A 16,867-nucleotide genomic window follows, 5' to 3' on the forward strand; every position below is an offset into this window, starting at 1 on the left:
AATCTAGCTGCTTAAAATAATAACCACTTTATTAAATCCTGTGAATATGTGGTTGAGGAATTTGGGAAGACTTGCCTAAATGATTCTTTTGCTCTACACGACATCAATAGGTATCACAGGTCACAGGTACTGAACAAAGAGTTAGAACTGATCTTAATAAGGAAGAGTCAGGAGTTTGAGCTGATATGATGAAATGAGATTTCTGGGGAACTTGAGAGGAGATATTTTACATTTGGGATGCACATAATTTAGTGGAGGCCAGAGGATAGTGTGTGGTATGGAGTCAGTTATTGTTGCTTCCAGTGATCTCTACGTCTTGGTATTTCTGCCCATGTGTAATCTCCTTTTGAACATGGCTGCATCTAATGGTTTGTTTCTAGCAAACAGAATATGCCAAAATTTTTATAATGCTACTTCCATGATTAGCTTTTAAAAGACTGTGACTTTTGTCTTTCTACCATACTTTCTCTCTCTCTTGCCTTCTCAGCATGTATGTTGTTTTTGTTGGGGGGGGAGGGGCAGAGGGAGAGAGAGAATCTTAAGGAGGCTCCACACCCAGTGCAGAGCCTGACCCGGTGCTCCATCTCACAACCCTGAGATCATGACCTGAGCTGAAATCAAGAGTTGGATACTTAACTAAGTGAGCCACCCAGGTGCCTCTCAGCATGTACATTTTTACAAAGCAAGCTGCATTCCTGGGGAAGCCCATATGGCAAGGAACTAAGGGCAACCTAGGGCCAATAGTCAGTGAGCAACTAAGGCTGTCATTTTGACAACCTTCCAGTAATGGAATCTTGCCATCAGTCACATGATCTTAGAAGCAAATCTTTACCCAGTTGAGATTTGAGATGACTAAAGCCCAGCCGTCACCTTGTTTGTAGCTTGTGACAGACCCTGAAGTAGAGGTCCGGGATAAGTTGTGCCAGATTCTTGCACAGAAACCATGAGATAATAAATGTTGTTCTAAGCTTCTAAGATTTGAGGTAATTTGTTACTCATCAAGAGACAACTAATGTAGAACCTTTACTTTCTTCTCTTTATTTTTGATTCTGTCTGATTTTTGGTTTAATTTGTATTGTGGTTTGGCTTTCTCCACATGGGAACAGGGCCTCTAACTACTTTTGAGTTTTACATCTCCTAGGTTTTGCCACCACAGAAGGACTGACCCTTTCTCCCTGACTAATGAGGATAAGCATTTAGATATATAAACCAAGTGCTACCATTGACCCCCTTAAACCCGCTCACTCCCAGTTGCTTCCCATTACACTTAGAATAAAACCAAATTTTCTATAGGCAAAAACCTTACATGAGTGGGCTACTGCCTCTCTCACTCCCCACCCCAACTTCATCTTCTTTTATCTGCTCCCCTCCACCCACCCCGCACCCCCGTCCACACATACACTATGAACTCTCCACTGACCATTTCCTGTTTATTCTTGTCCTTTTTCCCCTTCAATCATGAACACTCACTCGGCCTTCTCCCACCCCATTAGTCCATCTAAACGTCTACATCCTTGCCTCAATTGTTCTTCCTGATCTTTGTTCTCCTGGATCTTTCCATCCTTCTGGTTTTACCAAAAATATTTCCTGTTTAAAGAGCCATCCTCACATTCAAGCTAAAGTACCATCCAACTCTAAGACAACCTGTACACATTTTCCTGTTTAACTTTCTAGATAACATTTAATTGTTAACTGAAATCACCTTGTTTGTATACATATTTATTATGTTATTAGACTGTAAGTTCCTTGAGATCAGGGGCCTAGTCTTCTGGATTTCATTGCTATAAGTTCAAGATTTGTAAACAAATTATGAGTAAATGGAATAACTGTAAGAATGTTGGACTTAACAATATTATACTTAGAACTCAGAGCATGATTTCTTTTTTTATAGAATAAGAGGCTATTTGAGAAGTCAGTATAAGATTGGCAGTGGCCTTTCATGGAGGTTTGTAAAAGGGAATTTAATAGAGAAGAATATTGTCTGAAATAGATCTTCTGTGGAATAGAAGGAATTCTTTTTGTGTTGGGCACAGTTAATAGTAAAGAAATGCCAACCTGAACATCATTTTGCAATTCATTTTCAAGGAAGAAAATCATGAGTTTGCTTTTGGGCATCTTAGCTTCAAAAGGTCTTAACAACATCTTATATATGACAAATGAAGATTGGATATTAGGTTTCTCATACACAGAAGACTGGTTCAAGATTATGATAGACATCTGTGTGTTTTGTGTACAGAATGAAACTGAAGCCATGGAATGGATGAGATCTCCTAGGGAGAGTGTAGGGAAAGCAAAAATAGATTAGAGCCAGACTTTGATGTGCTCCATTATTTAAAGGTCTGGAGGAAGGAGAGTAGTCAGCAAAGAAGACTGAGGAGAGTTCAGAGATATTAGAGAAAAATCATAAATAGAAGCTGGGGGATATAATATTTCAAGAAGAAAGTTGCAGCAACATGTATCCGAAGTTAAGATGTCAGATAAGGTAAGAAGAAATTGGCCATTCACTTTAAAGTCCTAAAGGTCACTGTAACCTTAATGAAAGAAATCTCTGTGAAATGGGAGCTCAAGCCAGACTGAAGTGAAATGAAGACAATGGAAAAGCTAGAACTAAAATTTTATGTCTGAAGAAAAATTGAGAAAAACAGAGCAATTTGGTGGTGGTGACAATGTTATTGACATGATTCAATAATTTTGAACCTTCTATATCCCTTCTTCAGGAGGAAGTCTGGCCATTTTATTCTCCATATGGTGAAAGCAAATGCAGCCTTTGATATATATTTTTATCTGAATTTTTTTCTTGGGTTGCATTTATTGGTCTTTGTTTCCCAACATCTGTTTTCTCTTCTTTATTCTTTAATAACATACTGAGAATATTGGAATTCATCCAGGAATTGACATTGAATGGAAATAAACCTGGAAGTGAGACTCCAAATTCAATTTTAATATGATCTAAATGTTTCCCTTTGAAGAAGTTACTTACCTGTAAGATAAGCAGGTTTTACAATCTCTTTGCATCCCTCAATTCCCTCAATTCCATGTGAATATTTGAAGACCCACATTTTACTTACAACCACTGTGAGTAATTTGCATTTTTAGTTGTGAAATATGGGCATAGATAAACAATTATCCAAACTTCTAGGGAGATTTTTAATTTAATTATTAGAAATCTCACTTATTATTTGTCTTCAACAGAAAAATAATTAACAGATGTTATATTTTCCACATAGATTTTAATTTTCTGCAAATAAGTTGACATTCTATCTAGGTAAACATCACAGGCGTACCAAAATGGATTATTCAAATAAAACCAGATGAGAGTGTATTCTTTTTAAATAAATAATATATACTTAATATTCTATTTTAATGTAAGACTCTCACTTCCTACAACCAGAACACGATAAAAGTAAAACCACATACATACATAAAACTAAAACTGCGAAGTTATCCTTATGTTCAACTGAGGAATTTATCCCTAATTATGAGTTTCATAACAAAAAGTGATTTTCTCCTGTAAGGAATAGAGACAAAGACTTTCTGTGATTTTTTTTTTTTTTGGCAGACTGCAATTTGAATTTTCCATCAACATTTCAAAATTAAGTTTGTCAGTACGAAAGAAGAAAGACAATGCAACCGCCCAATTTTCATGATGTCTGCTATGTTTTGCAAATTATGATTTTTGCACTTATGCTTTGCTATAGCAAAGAAATGAAATAAAAGTAAGGTTTAGATAAGTTCCAGTTCTAAGATACTATCTGTAACTTCAAGATGACCAAAATAAGGCTGAAACATGTCCACGTTAATATATTGGCAACCAGGGGCACCTGGGTGGCTCAGTTGTTAAGTGTCTGCCTTCGGCTCAGGTCATGATCCCAGAGTCCTGGGATCAAGCCCTGCATTGGGCTCCCTGCTCTGCCGGAAGCCTGCTTCTCCCTCTCCCACTCTCCCTTCCTGTATTCCCTCTCTCACTGTGTCTCTGTCAAATAAATACATAAAATTTTAAATATATATATATATTTATTGACAAACAACTCTGTAGTTTCTTCCCTGGACTCAACGACGCTATGTAGGTGGTATACTTTAGAATCAAGTATTTTTAGTACATTTATGAACACACATAGAAATTTGCTTCTATAAATTTTGAAGGAAATATGCAAGTGCATCAGAAACCAAAATCTTGCTTCTAGAGTAATTAGTGGATAATGTTATCTTTATGGCAACTTTAGAAAATAATTTTTTATATACCAGTGCCATAGCAGACTTATTAGAGTTCAATAATTTATTATGAGAAAGGTGAAATGTGTCTTTGGTGAATATCCAATCACACTACCTAACTTCGCCAATGTAGAAGTAAAGCCTACATAATTTTAATAACTTTCCTGGGGACACAATTTTCATGGAGCACATCCAGGACTAGCACAAAATCTGACTCTTCACTTGGCCATGTCATCTACCACATATCAATACCAATTGTCCGTTAGGAGCTCATGTTATTCTTAAAAATATAAATGTCATGACACCAGTAACCTGCAATTTAATTCACTGAGTATAAGGAGTTACAAGATCATCTCTGATCGTGTATAGAGAGCTTGGGGAATGACCGTTTTAATACTCAAAACCTGTCACTAGAGGTCACAGAATGTTAATCATGCTTGGCGGAATGGATGATTATTTAGAAGTGTTGTAGCCACATTGGGATCAGTAGCATGCTTAGGACATGTTCTACATCATATGGAAAGCTCATATCATCATTGAGAATCCATGCTTTTCTGTTTCTATAGCTTTTACTCAGCACACATGTTGCTGCTAAGGAGACAAAACCTCAATAGAAACTTTTAGTGTGTCAGAAGATATATTTTGTATGTGTGTATGTCTGTTTACCTCTTTCTGAATACCAGTTTTTACTGAGGAAAACATTTAATAGGTCAGACTTATATTTTCCTATCAGTCAAAACTACAGGCCTTTTTCCATACAAACTAGAAGGTATAAATTTCCTTTTTCCTTTTTTTTGTTCCTCCCAGTTTGTTATTAGATAATTGAATACTACTTCTGGTCCAGTATTTTTTATTCTCCCAGATTCTGGGTGGAAAAAATGTCCATAAAAATATAGCATTGGTTCTACAAAATTGTTAATAGTTTTTTGACTGAAAATTACATATAGGTAAGATATTGTTATTTAAGAACATAGTTTTGGGGCGCCTGGGTGGCTCAGTCGTTAAGCGTCTGCCTTCGGCTCGGGTCATGATCCCAGGGTCCTGGGATCGAGCCCCATATCGGGCTCCCTGCTCAGAGGGGAGCCTGCTTCTCCCTCTCCCACTACCCCTGCTTGTGTTCCCTCTCTCGCTCTCTCTCTCTGTCAAATAAATAAATTAAAAAAAAAAAAAAAAAGAACATAGCTTTTATGCCAAAGAGCCATAGCTTGGATCCTGTCTTCAGTGGTTTCTAGTTTGATACTTTACTCAAATTACTTAGATTCTCTGAAGTCTTCATTTCCTTTTTTTTTTTTTTTTAAGTTTAATGTTTTCTTTCTTTAGGAATTGAACAGGTATTAGTATTCTAGAGCTGCCACATTGCCACACCCTGGGTAGCTTACAGCAGAAACGTATTCTGTCATAGTTCTGGAGGCTAGAAGTCTCAAATCAGGTATCAGCAGGGCTAGGCTCTCTTCTGAAGACCTCTTCCTTGCCTCTTCCAGGCTCGCTGGCATTCCCTGGTGTTCCTTGGCTTGCAGTTGCTTCACTCCAACCTCTGCCTCTCTTGTCACATAATATTGTCCCTAGGTGTCCCTATGTCTCTGTCTCCAAATCTCCCTCTCTTTTTTTTTTCTTTTTAAGCCGTAAAGTGTATTAGTTTAATTTCATTTATGCTACAGTGTATCAATTCTTAATTTTTATTTATTTAGTTTGTTTGTTTCAGGAGTAGAAGTTAGTGATTCATCACTTACATATAACACCTGGTGCTGGGGCGCCTGGGTGGAACAGCCGGTTAAGCATCTGCCTTTGGCTCACATCATGATCCCAGGGTCCTGGGATTGGCGCCTTTTGGGTTCCCTGCTCAGCAGGGGAGTCTGCTTCTCTCTCTCCCTCTGCTCCTCCCTCTGCTTATGCACATGCCCTCTCTCTCTCTCAAATAAAATCTTAAAAAAAAAAAAAAATACCCAGTGCTCATCATAACAAGTGCCCTCCTTAATACCCATCAACCATTTGGCACATCCCCCACCCTCCCTCTAAAGACTTCATTTCCTAATCTGTAAAAAATTAGCATTTATTTTGCACATTATTACAGCATTAAATATGAGAAAGCTTGTGAAATAGTTATCATAGTACCCAGGACATAAGTCTGGTTATGACCCAAATTGATCAAAAAATTTCACTATTGCATGAATCAATATAAATGAAAAATGAATATAGTATTCATAGCATGATAATTGCTATGGACTGAATGTGTCCCCCCAGATTCATAGGTGGAAGCCCTAATCCACAATATGACTATATTTGGAGGTGATGCCTTTAGGATGTAATTAGATCCTGAGGGCTCCACTACTCAGAGTAATTAGTGCTCTTACGATAAGAGACACAGAGGGATGATCTCTTTCTCTGCCATCTGAAGACCAAGCAAGAACTGTGGAAAAATTCTGTTGTTTATGCCACCCAGTCTATAAAATTCTGTTATAGCAGCCCAAACTTACTGAGACAGAAATACTAGAATAATACTGGGATATTCACAAAAATAAAGAGATGGAGAGAAAGGCATAAGCGTCATGGGATCCATGAACCTTCTTGATATTTTCCGGAAGTTTAAGAACAACCACTTGGTCCACATGGACCACATGTGTCCACTTGGGCCACATGTATTCTGCAAGGAATCAGGGGAGGAGTGTGCAGAGTAGTAGGTAGATCTTTGATATTTCCATGAAGAATATGGGGAATGCGAGAATTGTTCTATAAAGGAAAGAGGAATACTGATTTTTAAAGAAAAAGGAAGAGACTGAATGGTTAGACAACAGGTATCCACTATATTTATTCCTTGTGTTTTTAAAATATAAAAACGCATTCACACACCTATTTCTTTCTATAGGTAGTTTTAAACTGTCTCCACTTCACATAATGGTATTGTAGTGTATGCATGCATGTACACACACCCACCACTGTATATCCTGTCTGTACAGGATGGTGGCCTGAATCCCAGTGACAAGTCCTTGTCTTTGGGTGATGTTCCTATCGCATGTAGAATGTTACAATATGATGTAATAGTCTATAAACTATGAACATAGAGGTAAACTGATCTACAACAAATACACTTTATATATATTTTTAAGGAAAAGATCAGTGGAAGGGAAGATTATAGCAAGACATATGATTAAAAATATACTTGGATTATGAAGTGAGAGTATGATTCTTTTTCTGTGACTGGACCCCAAGCTGTAGTTGATTTTCTTCATAGGTATAGATCATCAATCAATACATCCATTGAACCACACTCTTCCTCCAGAAACTGGTAAAACCAACCAGCACACTTCACTTCCCAGATGGCCTTGTAACTAGGTTTTTATTTAGATATGACTTAGTTTTCACTGTTGCTACATTTGTGTGAATTGCCAAACTTGTGTGAAGTTTGGAAGGTGCAATTGAGGTGGAGAATGACTCTGCAGCTTCTCCTGTGTATAGGGCTCACCCCAGCCATGGTGATGCTGGATTTTTGGTGCCAACCCACAAGAGTGAGGGTTATATGTTTTATGTGTTCCTTGATTGATTGATTGATTAATTGATTGCCCATGTAGATTAAGTAGTTGCAGGGGTGGTAGAAGTTTGTTTCTCTAAATTGAAGTAAAGGTACCTGTGTTCCTGTACGTATCCATCCCAGATGTTCTTTCTTGGTTTCCTAACCTTAGTGATTGTGGCAGGCAGAAGAGCTTTCTAAACCAGGTCTGTAGTAGTATTTTTGCTCTTTCACTGGTGGGTGATCCAGAATTTCTTTAAGTGATAAGAAGCTTTAACAATCCTTTCTCTCTTGCTTTGTAGTGATCTAACCATAACTTTGGACATAGTATAAAAAAAAAAAAGTCCCAATCATCTGAGTTCCAACTGTACTTTTCTAGGCTCCTATTTCATAGTGGTTATCTTACTGTTCCTTACTACTCTTTTATTACTGTGAAATACTCCATCCAACACTGAAATACCCTTCTCCCCCCCCCCTTATTTGTTAAGTGGCATGAACAATGCTAAGGACCAGCTCTAGATTCCAAACCATTGGAACTATTGTTTGATCCTGTAGTAGAAAGTTTTTATCCCTAGGGTAGTAAAATCTTAAATTCTATAGAACCTGAAGTCTTGGGGGAAAAAGTTTAAAAATATTATAAAGGTGTATATTTGGCTATAAATATGAAGTCACCACCAACTTCAGCTATTGTTTCTGGGACCTATGTATTCTATGTACAGGAAAAACTGCACCATTAACTGGCATCTGATCCTAATCATATCCTACAAGTCAGTATGTCATTGCATCATTCAGTAAAACTTTCTGGATGATAAACTAGAGAATCCTGAATGTTGAATGAGCTCTATGTGTGACTCAATGGTATGCAAAAGAACAGGACAGTGTGAGATGCTTGCAAAAATCATATTTTTTTAGAAGTGTTGGCAGAGCTATTTGGAAAGACGGGAGGTTCACCCATCTCTAAAATAAGGTCTGTTCCAGAGAAGGAAACTAATTTCAACTTATAACATAAAGGAGCTCAGTATAGTAACTTGCCTCTAGGTTGGTCTCCTGAAGACATGGTATCTGGCCCATAAGTGTTACTTGTTTGTTTTTTGTTGTTTGTTTTCATTGCTAGAAACATACATTCTAGATCAGAGTAGTCAAGTCTGTCCTAATGAGTAGAAGTCCTGGAACAGCCTTCATCTCTTTGAGCCCATAAAATGTCTGAAGATCATCCATGCACTGGACTAGATGGCAAGGGTACTGATTTTTCGTCCAGAGTGCATCATCCAATTTGCTTGATTGTTAAGAACCTCTGATGTACAGAGAGTTTTCTGATAAGCTTTGAGAAGGAACATGAATATCCTATTTTTCTGAGTCTACTTCAAAGTGATACTTTTAATGTTCATCCCTTCATCTGGCGGTCAAATCAAATCAATAACTTGTTTATACTCTGTTTTTGCTTATCTGGATACTCTAGGTAAATCAAATATCTTGGTTTGTACTTTTAGGAATATAGTTTCTAGTTGGTTTATTTTATTTTTTTTCTCAAAATGGTACAATATAAATTTTAATTATTCACACTTTTTGTCTGTTTTTCTTTTCTCTTACTGCGTTTATTATTTAATGTGTAGCATGGTTCTGGGGTTTGCTGTTTTAAATTCCCTATCCATATCCAAGACATTTAGGAGACAGAGTTTCTGCAATTAGGAGGTAGCTTGGTAGCATATGAATTAGCCAAAAGGTTTTTGAGCTGATATTTAAGCTTATAAGAATTGTTAACTGGAAATTCTAACTCAGTAAGGGTGAAATTTTAACATAATCTTTCATGGAGATAGTTTCTGATGGCTTCCTTTATATTATTCATAGTTGTACTAAACCTCTTTTTTTTTTTTTTTTTTTTGAGAGGGAGGGAGGGAGACCCTGAGTTGCAGGGAGGGGCAGAGGAAGGGGAAGAGGGAGAGAGACTCTTAAGCAGTTTTCATGCTCAGTGTGGAGCCCAAGGTGGCGGGGCTTGATCTCAAGACCCTGAGATCATGACCTGAGCAGAAATGAAGAGTTGGACGTTTAACTGACTGAGGCTCCCAGGCACCCCTGCCCTAAACTTCTTAAAGAGAGATTTCCTCTGCAAGCCACGAGGTAATTCCAGGGAGGGGGGAAAAAAAAAAAAAAAAAGCTACTCTACTGAAGTTTTTCCTGTAGGTATAAAAACAAAACAATCACACGTACACATACACACAAATCACTCACAAAAATGCAAAATACAAATGTTTACACACTATGATATATGGCTTAAAAAAGGAATTAAAGCTGCACAGTAAAATCACTTTCAAGGCTCCATAGAATTTATTTTTAACATATTTTAGTATCAATAATATTGATATGATTTTGAGGTGATTTCTACTTCATTTGGAAAATGTAAAAAAAATATGTGGTGTGAAATTCTTATGGATATAATACTCTCCATTTGATCGAGGTCCACATTCTTTCTTCTTAACCATATTAATATCAGTTGGATATGGAATTTTAAATGTAGCATTTGAAGTCTTCCTTTATCCTTAAAAGTGAAAGTCTGTTTATCCCCTGCAGAGGAGAACTTTTCTTGCCACTTAATCTGTGAAAGAAAGGACATTTTATAAGTTGGTGTATCTTTTATATCTTTTGAAAAAGCATTTCCACAGGCTCCATTACACAGTTCTATCTATAACCATCATGTATGGATGTTTGTAATTGAGATTGTATAACTTGAAGCATAACTTAAATCTCTTGAGGTCTTTGTCTAAAGCCAAACACTGTGACTTTGTTTTCCTCAGTCATTCAAAGTGCATTTTTAATGGTCCAATATGTCCTTGATGGACAGTAAGATGGTATATCACTCCTATCAAGATTCCTAGAGTGAATAGGGAAGGGGAAGGCTAAATATGAACACTGACCTTTACAAACTTTCATCCTTCAAGCTTACTTTTTTTCATTCTCTGAAAAAAATACAAACTTGGCTATTGTCTTACTTGATGCAGGGTTAGGTAATTTCCAATTAGTAAGGTAGTACTTGTCACCATAAATTAAATGGTCGGTATGAATCCTTAAAATACATCAAGTATATTATACATACTTCTTTCTTATGAATGGTTTTAAGATTGAAATTTAGCACATAGAAAACACTGCAAATTCTTCAACTGCTAGTTGAGGTAACTTCTGATAGGGGACTGAGTAAAATCTGGAACACATTCCCATCTCTACCAACCTTCATAACCTTAAGTTTCAAACACAGCAAAAAGCTTAAAAAATATATTGTCAATGAAAAGGCATAGCTGAGAAGAGGATAAGAGAAAAGAAAGAGAAATCTTCAGTAACTAAAAGGGACTTCCTAGCTGTGGCAGTAAAGTGGAAGTTGAAGCTCTATATGACTCATAGAGGTACTAGGGCCAGTGTAGACTTGAGAACCTGAGATATTAATGTACATGAGGGATCCAGAGTTGTAATTTTAAACCCTTGTATGGCAGAGCTGTATGTGGTTTCCCTCAATAAAGCCAGTAGCTTGGAAAGCAGTGCATACTCCCTGAAACTTCCAACTGCTGGTTAAATTGTACCTATGAGAATAATTGGACCTGAACTATGGCCATTTGAGGGAGTGAGTCCCAGTTTCACAATACTTGAGATTCTTTTGGTCAGATGGGAAGGTTTCCTAAGTCATGCATGTGGAAGGAGGATTTTGTTTTGTTTTAAGCTCCATTTAAAAAAATATATATATTCATTTGATAGAAAGAGAGCACACAAACAGGGCACACAGCAGAGGGAGGAGAAGCAGACTTTCCACTGAGCAAGGAGCCCAAGCAGGGCTCAATCCCAGGACCCTGGGATCATGACCTGAGCTGAAGGCAGACGCTTAACCCACTGAGTCACCCAGGTGCCCCTTAAGCTCCATCTTTGTTTTTATTTTTTTTTCTTTATTTTAACCAAAATGACAATGATAAACAATGTGAAGAGACTATCCTAGAAAAGAATATTACTCAATACAATGAGAACAGTGACCCACACTGAGTAGAGTAAGAATTGCATCTGCTCAGAAAACATCTGAGATTTTTCTGGCTGTTCCATATAATGTCCAATGCAACATCATTCTCTTATCTTTCTCCATGTGTTATTTTTGTGTTCATTACTTATGTCCACCTCACATTTTACATGTTTTTTTTTTAATCTCTCTTCCTTCATTAGAATATAAGCTGTATATGTCAGTGTTATTGCTGGTTTTGTATGTTGCTACATATTCAGAGCCCAGAAACTATGCTTGGCATCCAGTATGCACTCAGTAAATATTTGCTTAAATTAGTGAATGAAAGTTTGAGGATAATTAGACAATAAATATGACAGATGTTGTCCAATTTAAGCATGAGTATTGGAGTCATTTGAATCAAAGAATAATACTGAAAACTTGTAGCTTTCTATGTTTTCCTACATATAACTTATTTTGTATTATTTGATAATAAGAAAGTGGCAAATCTGGAGAATAGGCAGAGAAAGGAACTGGGCAATTACTTAAATTAAAAATGATATTGGCTTTTTACTGGTCATTTTCAGTTATTAGCTACCAAGTATGAGTTCCAGTATCACACTGAGAGCTGAGAATAGTCAAAAGAAGCATGTGAGAAACTTTTGCCAAGTTAAAAAAAAAAAAAAAAATCCAGGTGCTAATATCTAAAATCACATCACACCTTGTTAAGGGCAGAACATATACATCTGTTGGTGATGCCCAGTTTTGAATACAATTCACCTGTCAATGGAATCCACTTCTGAAATTACTTTATTAAGCAAATATCTGGGTAGAGGTCCCCCAACCACACCTTAGGAATAGATTAAAGCAGTATCTGAAGTTACTCAAAATGGTATCATACAGCAAGAAAATTTCAAAATTTAAATAACCAAGATCTTTCCCTATTAGGATATTATAATCTACAGCAGGAAGCAAGAACATTAAAGAACATCATACTACCAAGAGGAACAAACATCCATTGTATTAATTATCATTATTATCTGTGTCCACATTGTCAAAACTCTGTAGCACACAAAATGACTGGTCAGGATGCCATGATGCCTTTCACCTCTGTCACATGGCTTGCCACTATGTATTGCTTTGTTCTGATCTTCTAAACTATACCCACTGAGAATATATTATCTTGTCACAAGACATTTTACTAGTGTCTAGTATTTTTTTCATGGATGTGTGTGCTCAGTTTAGGTTGGAGAACAATGTAGTTAATTATAATGCATATAATTTTATAAGCTTAGTCAAACCTAGGATACAGGGCTAAGATATTTTCTTTAACATTTTTTTCACCCTAAGATGAACTTTTAATCATAATTTGCACAGCATTTGAGTTAATAAATACCCATATTTACTAGTTACTTTAATTTTTTATCATGCCAACTTTCCATTGTCCCTCCTTTTGTTGTTTAATTCTGAGATCTATTTGATGTCATTGTCCATAATGGGGATTTCTGTGGCTATATTTGCATCCAATGATTTTCCTTTTCCTCTCCCTTTTTCTTCATCACTTAAAAACATCTTCATTACTAAAATGCGTATCCAACTTTTTGCCAGCCATTCTTTCATATAACTGCTATTTGGAATATCTGAATTTTATTTAGCTTAAAGATCACAATCAATTTAACCTTAATTGCCTTCATACAAAATGTTACAAAAGACTGACACACAGTGGGGGAAAAAAAGGTCAACATATTGTCTCTCAGGAATTTCTCGCAATTTTCCATGGATTCTGGACCTAGAATTTCATACCCTAGAATAGTGATTCTCAGCATGTAATCCAAGCACGAGAATCACCCAGTGAACTTGTTGACAATGCGGTATCCTGGGTCTCACCATTGGCCTACTGCTTTGGAGTCTCTGGACATAGAGCTGATAGTGATTTTAATGCATACTGTATTTTGACAACCTGTGGATCCAAGAGTTCTAGAAGCTTTACACACAAAGAATAAATGGGAAGAGAATGACCACTGGAATTCTATATATATATTTTTTTTCCTTTTTAAGGATCTTTATAGAAGTAAAATTGAGCAAAGAAGTACGTGTTTAGTCTTCATAACCTACTATAGCAAGATAGTAATCAAGTCCCAATGAGGTATCTAGATATCACTCAATGTATGCTGAAGTTCAATAGGTCTTATGACAAGGAGATTCTTATTTTAAGGTAAATATATCTTAATTCATTCAGTGGGGAAACTGAATATTATATGTTCTGTAAGCCTGACATAATAGGGTTGCATTAGGATTTCACTGATAAAATAATTCTAGATATTACAAGTAGTATCACTAAGAATAGAAAGCATTGTTAAATCACAGATTTTACAGATCAGTGGATATTTGCTTGGTAAAGAAGTATCAAAATACTGAATCTCAAAAGAAAACTTAAATATGTATGGAAAAACTTATCCTTCATAGATGAAACAAAGTTTGTAGTAAAGTTCAGAGTTTTTAAATTTTACAGATTTTCTTGATTAAATATTCCACAGACATTTTTGAAAGGTGGTGTGATGGAATTAAAAAACATCTAAATGTGGCATTGAAAATGGAAGGGCATTATTATTCACTCATGACTGAAGGAATCTCACAAATTATGATAATTGAAAGTGTCTTTGAAATATGTCCTGGGAGTTTAGCTTTCTCCTAGGGAAATTAATGCCTTATTTATTCACATAGGGCTATGGGGAATGAGATTTAGTTTATTAATTTGACATTATTTATTAAATGCATATGTTTTTATAGACATCATAAGATAGAGGTGGCTGAATATATGGTTTATCTTAACTACATAGGATTTTCAGAATGTCAAGAAGGATTATTCTAAGGATGTGGTCATAGCTAAATCAAATACAAAGTATGAGGACAAGCAAAGTAGGAGGACAAACTCCTGAAAGCCCTCAAATGCTCAATTTAAAATATTTACAGCCCAAACACTGAATTCCATTAATGAGGTTGGGTTTTGGGGAAAAAAAAAGAGAGAGAGAGAGGGGGGAAAAGAAATCATGGAATATGGGTTCTGCCTCAGAATCTAACCTTGTGGGAAACTTGAAGCAGATTTTTCATATCTGAACCAAGAATAAGCACATGTTTATCATGTCAAAAACTAAGAAAAGCCATCCATCATCTTTTTTCCAGCCAAATATTCCACCTGATGTTTCTTTTCCTTATGTCCCTTTGTAATTATAAATAGCAAGAACTATATCTAGGACATGGTTTTAATCAGCTTCAGCATTAATTACATTTATTAATATGTAATTGAAGACAAGAGAAAGGGAAATGCGTGAAATTAAAAATATTCTCTAACTTTATTGAGTGTCTAGTATGTTCCAGGTATTAAGTATTGGGGTAAAGAAATAAAAGATACAGGGCGCCTGGGTGGCTCAGTTGGTTGAGCGACTGACTTCGGCTCAGGTCATGATCCTGGAGTCCCGGGATCGAGTCCCACGTCGGGCTCCCTGCTCAGCGAGGAGCCTGCTTCTCCCTCTGACCCTCCCCCGTCTCATGCTCTCTCTATCTCATTCTCTCTCAAATAAATAAATAAAATCTTAAAAAAATATATATAAGAAATAAAAGATACAATCCTTGCTACTGTCATCCCTATATAATGAAAGCAAAGGACAGTTATTATGAGGGGAGTATCAGGAGACACATTATGGAAGAAGAGACATTTCAGGTAAAATCCAAATTTCAGATAGAAACCAGGAAAAGATGGTGAGGTAGTACATTCTAGTGAGGGCAATAGCATGTATGTAGACAATTATGCACACAAATCATGGCACATTTGTTCTAAGAATAGTCCTAGAACACACCAAGATGACCTGATATTATTAGTATTCTATAAGTTCCTGGAAACAAAAAACAAAAAAGCTAAGTGAAATATGATTGTAACAGCCCAAATAAAAAAAAAAATACGTGTTACTATAATTTTTTAACATTCAATAATTATTTACTAAAATATTAATATTTAATACATTAAAAACCATAGTCAAAATATTATTGTCTAGATTGTTAAATTTTAAAGTAGAGGAATTTGATTCCTCATACTAAATTTATTTAGGCTAAATATCTCTCTTATAGGTTTACCATATTGTGGGAGCTTTTTTACAGAAAGAATGGAGATCAAACCATTATTTTCACCTTTGTCATTCTACTTAAAGTAGTGTCTTCTGTACAGAACACTACTTCTGTAGCATATGAATATAATAACTTTTTGAACCTAAATAGATTTCTAATGGACAGAGTGTAAAATGTTTCATGCAAGTGTAAAGCAAAAAAATTCTAGAGTAGGTACAGAATATGAAGCGATAAATGAAAGTCTAACCAAAGGTGGACATTAGGCTGTAGGTAAATGGAAGGAATACATATGATCCTTGGGATTTTCAAATGTGGGTAAGGGCATTGATGTGGAGGGGCTGGCATCAGCTGTCAGAAATGGGCATCACCTCACTATTTAACTATCAAAATATTCACAACTTTGCTGTTTAACAATCTTAGCCATGCAGAATTGAAGTAAGTTATTTTGTCATATATAAATAAAATTTACAAATTATTTTTTAAAAAGATTTTTTATTTGTCAGGGAGAAAGAGACAGAGAGCATGCACAAGCAGGGGGAGAGGGCAGAGGAAGAAGCAGGCTCCCCGCTGAACAGGGAGCCTGATGTGGGACTCGATCCCCGGACCCTGGGATCATGACCTGAGCCGAAGGCAGATGCTTAACTGACTGAGCCACCCAGGCGTCCTGTAAAATTTACAAATTATTTTACAATAGATTTCCACAAACATTTATAAAAGATATAGGTAAATTATAACAAGCATTTAGCAAATATACAATAAGATCAATATTCTGCTACTTAGGACTTTAAATTCACCCTCTCCCTTACTCTAAAAGCACCTTTACCATAAGCTTGTGAGGACCAAATATTTTAATGGTGGTGCTTGATGTTGACAAGAATTGGGATGCTTGCATGATCTGGAAATCAATCTTATAAATGGGTTTCATTTGTATTGATAACCAATAAGTATCTCAATAACCTCTATTTTGAGGACAAGCGTGCAGGAGTCTGTTAAGAACACAGGAAGAAAATAAAACAGTTAAGGGAGATGACAAAGGCATTGCCCTACTTAATTTCAGG

The 16,867-nt window shown here is 36.2% G+C and overlaps 1 long non-coding RNA gene across 1 annotated transcript in view; it reads right to left on the reverse strand.

Moving 5' to 3' along the window:
* Positions 1–10,032: 10,032 nt before the first annotated feature.
* The window catches only part of LOC129045360 (uncharacterized), a 165,864-nt gene continuing 159,029 nt past the window's right edge, over positions 10,033–16,867 (reverse strand). Inside the window, exon 3 of the long non-coding RNA XR_008504980.2 lies at positions 10,033–10,310. This is a non-coding gene — a long non-coding RNA (uncharacterized LOC129045360). The remainder of the gene's footprint in view (positions 10,311–16,867) is intronic.

The sequence above is a fragment of the Mirounga angustirostris genome, unplaced genomic scaffold (genome assembly GCF_029215605.1).
Source record: "Mirounga angustirostris isolate CCGP_5_RB_7025 unplaced genomic scaffold, mMirAng1.0.hap1 SCAF_1, whole genome shotgun sequence".
In the NCBI taxonomy this organism is placed as follows: domain Eukaryota; kingdom Metazoa; phylum Chordata; class Mammalia; order Carnivora; family Phocidae; genus Mirounga; species Mirounga angustirostris.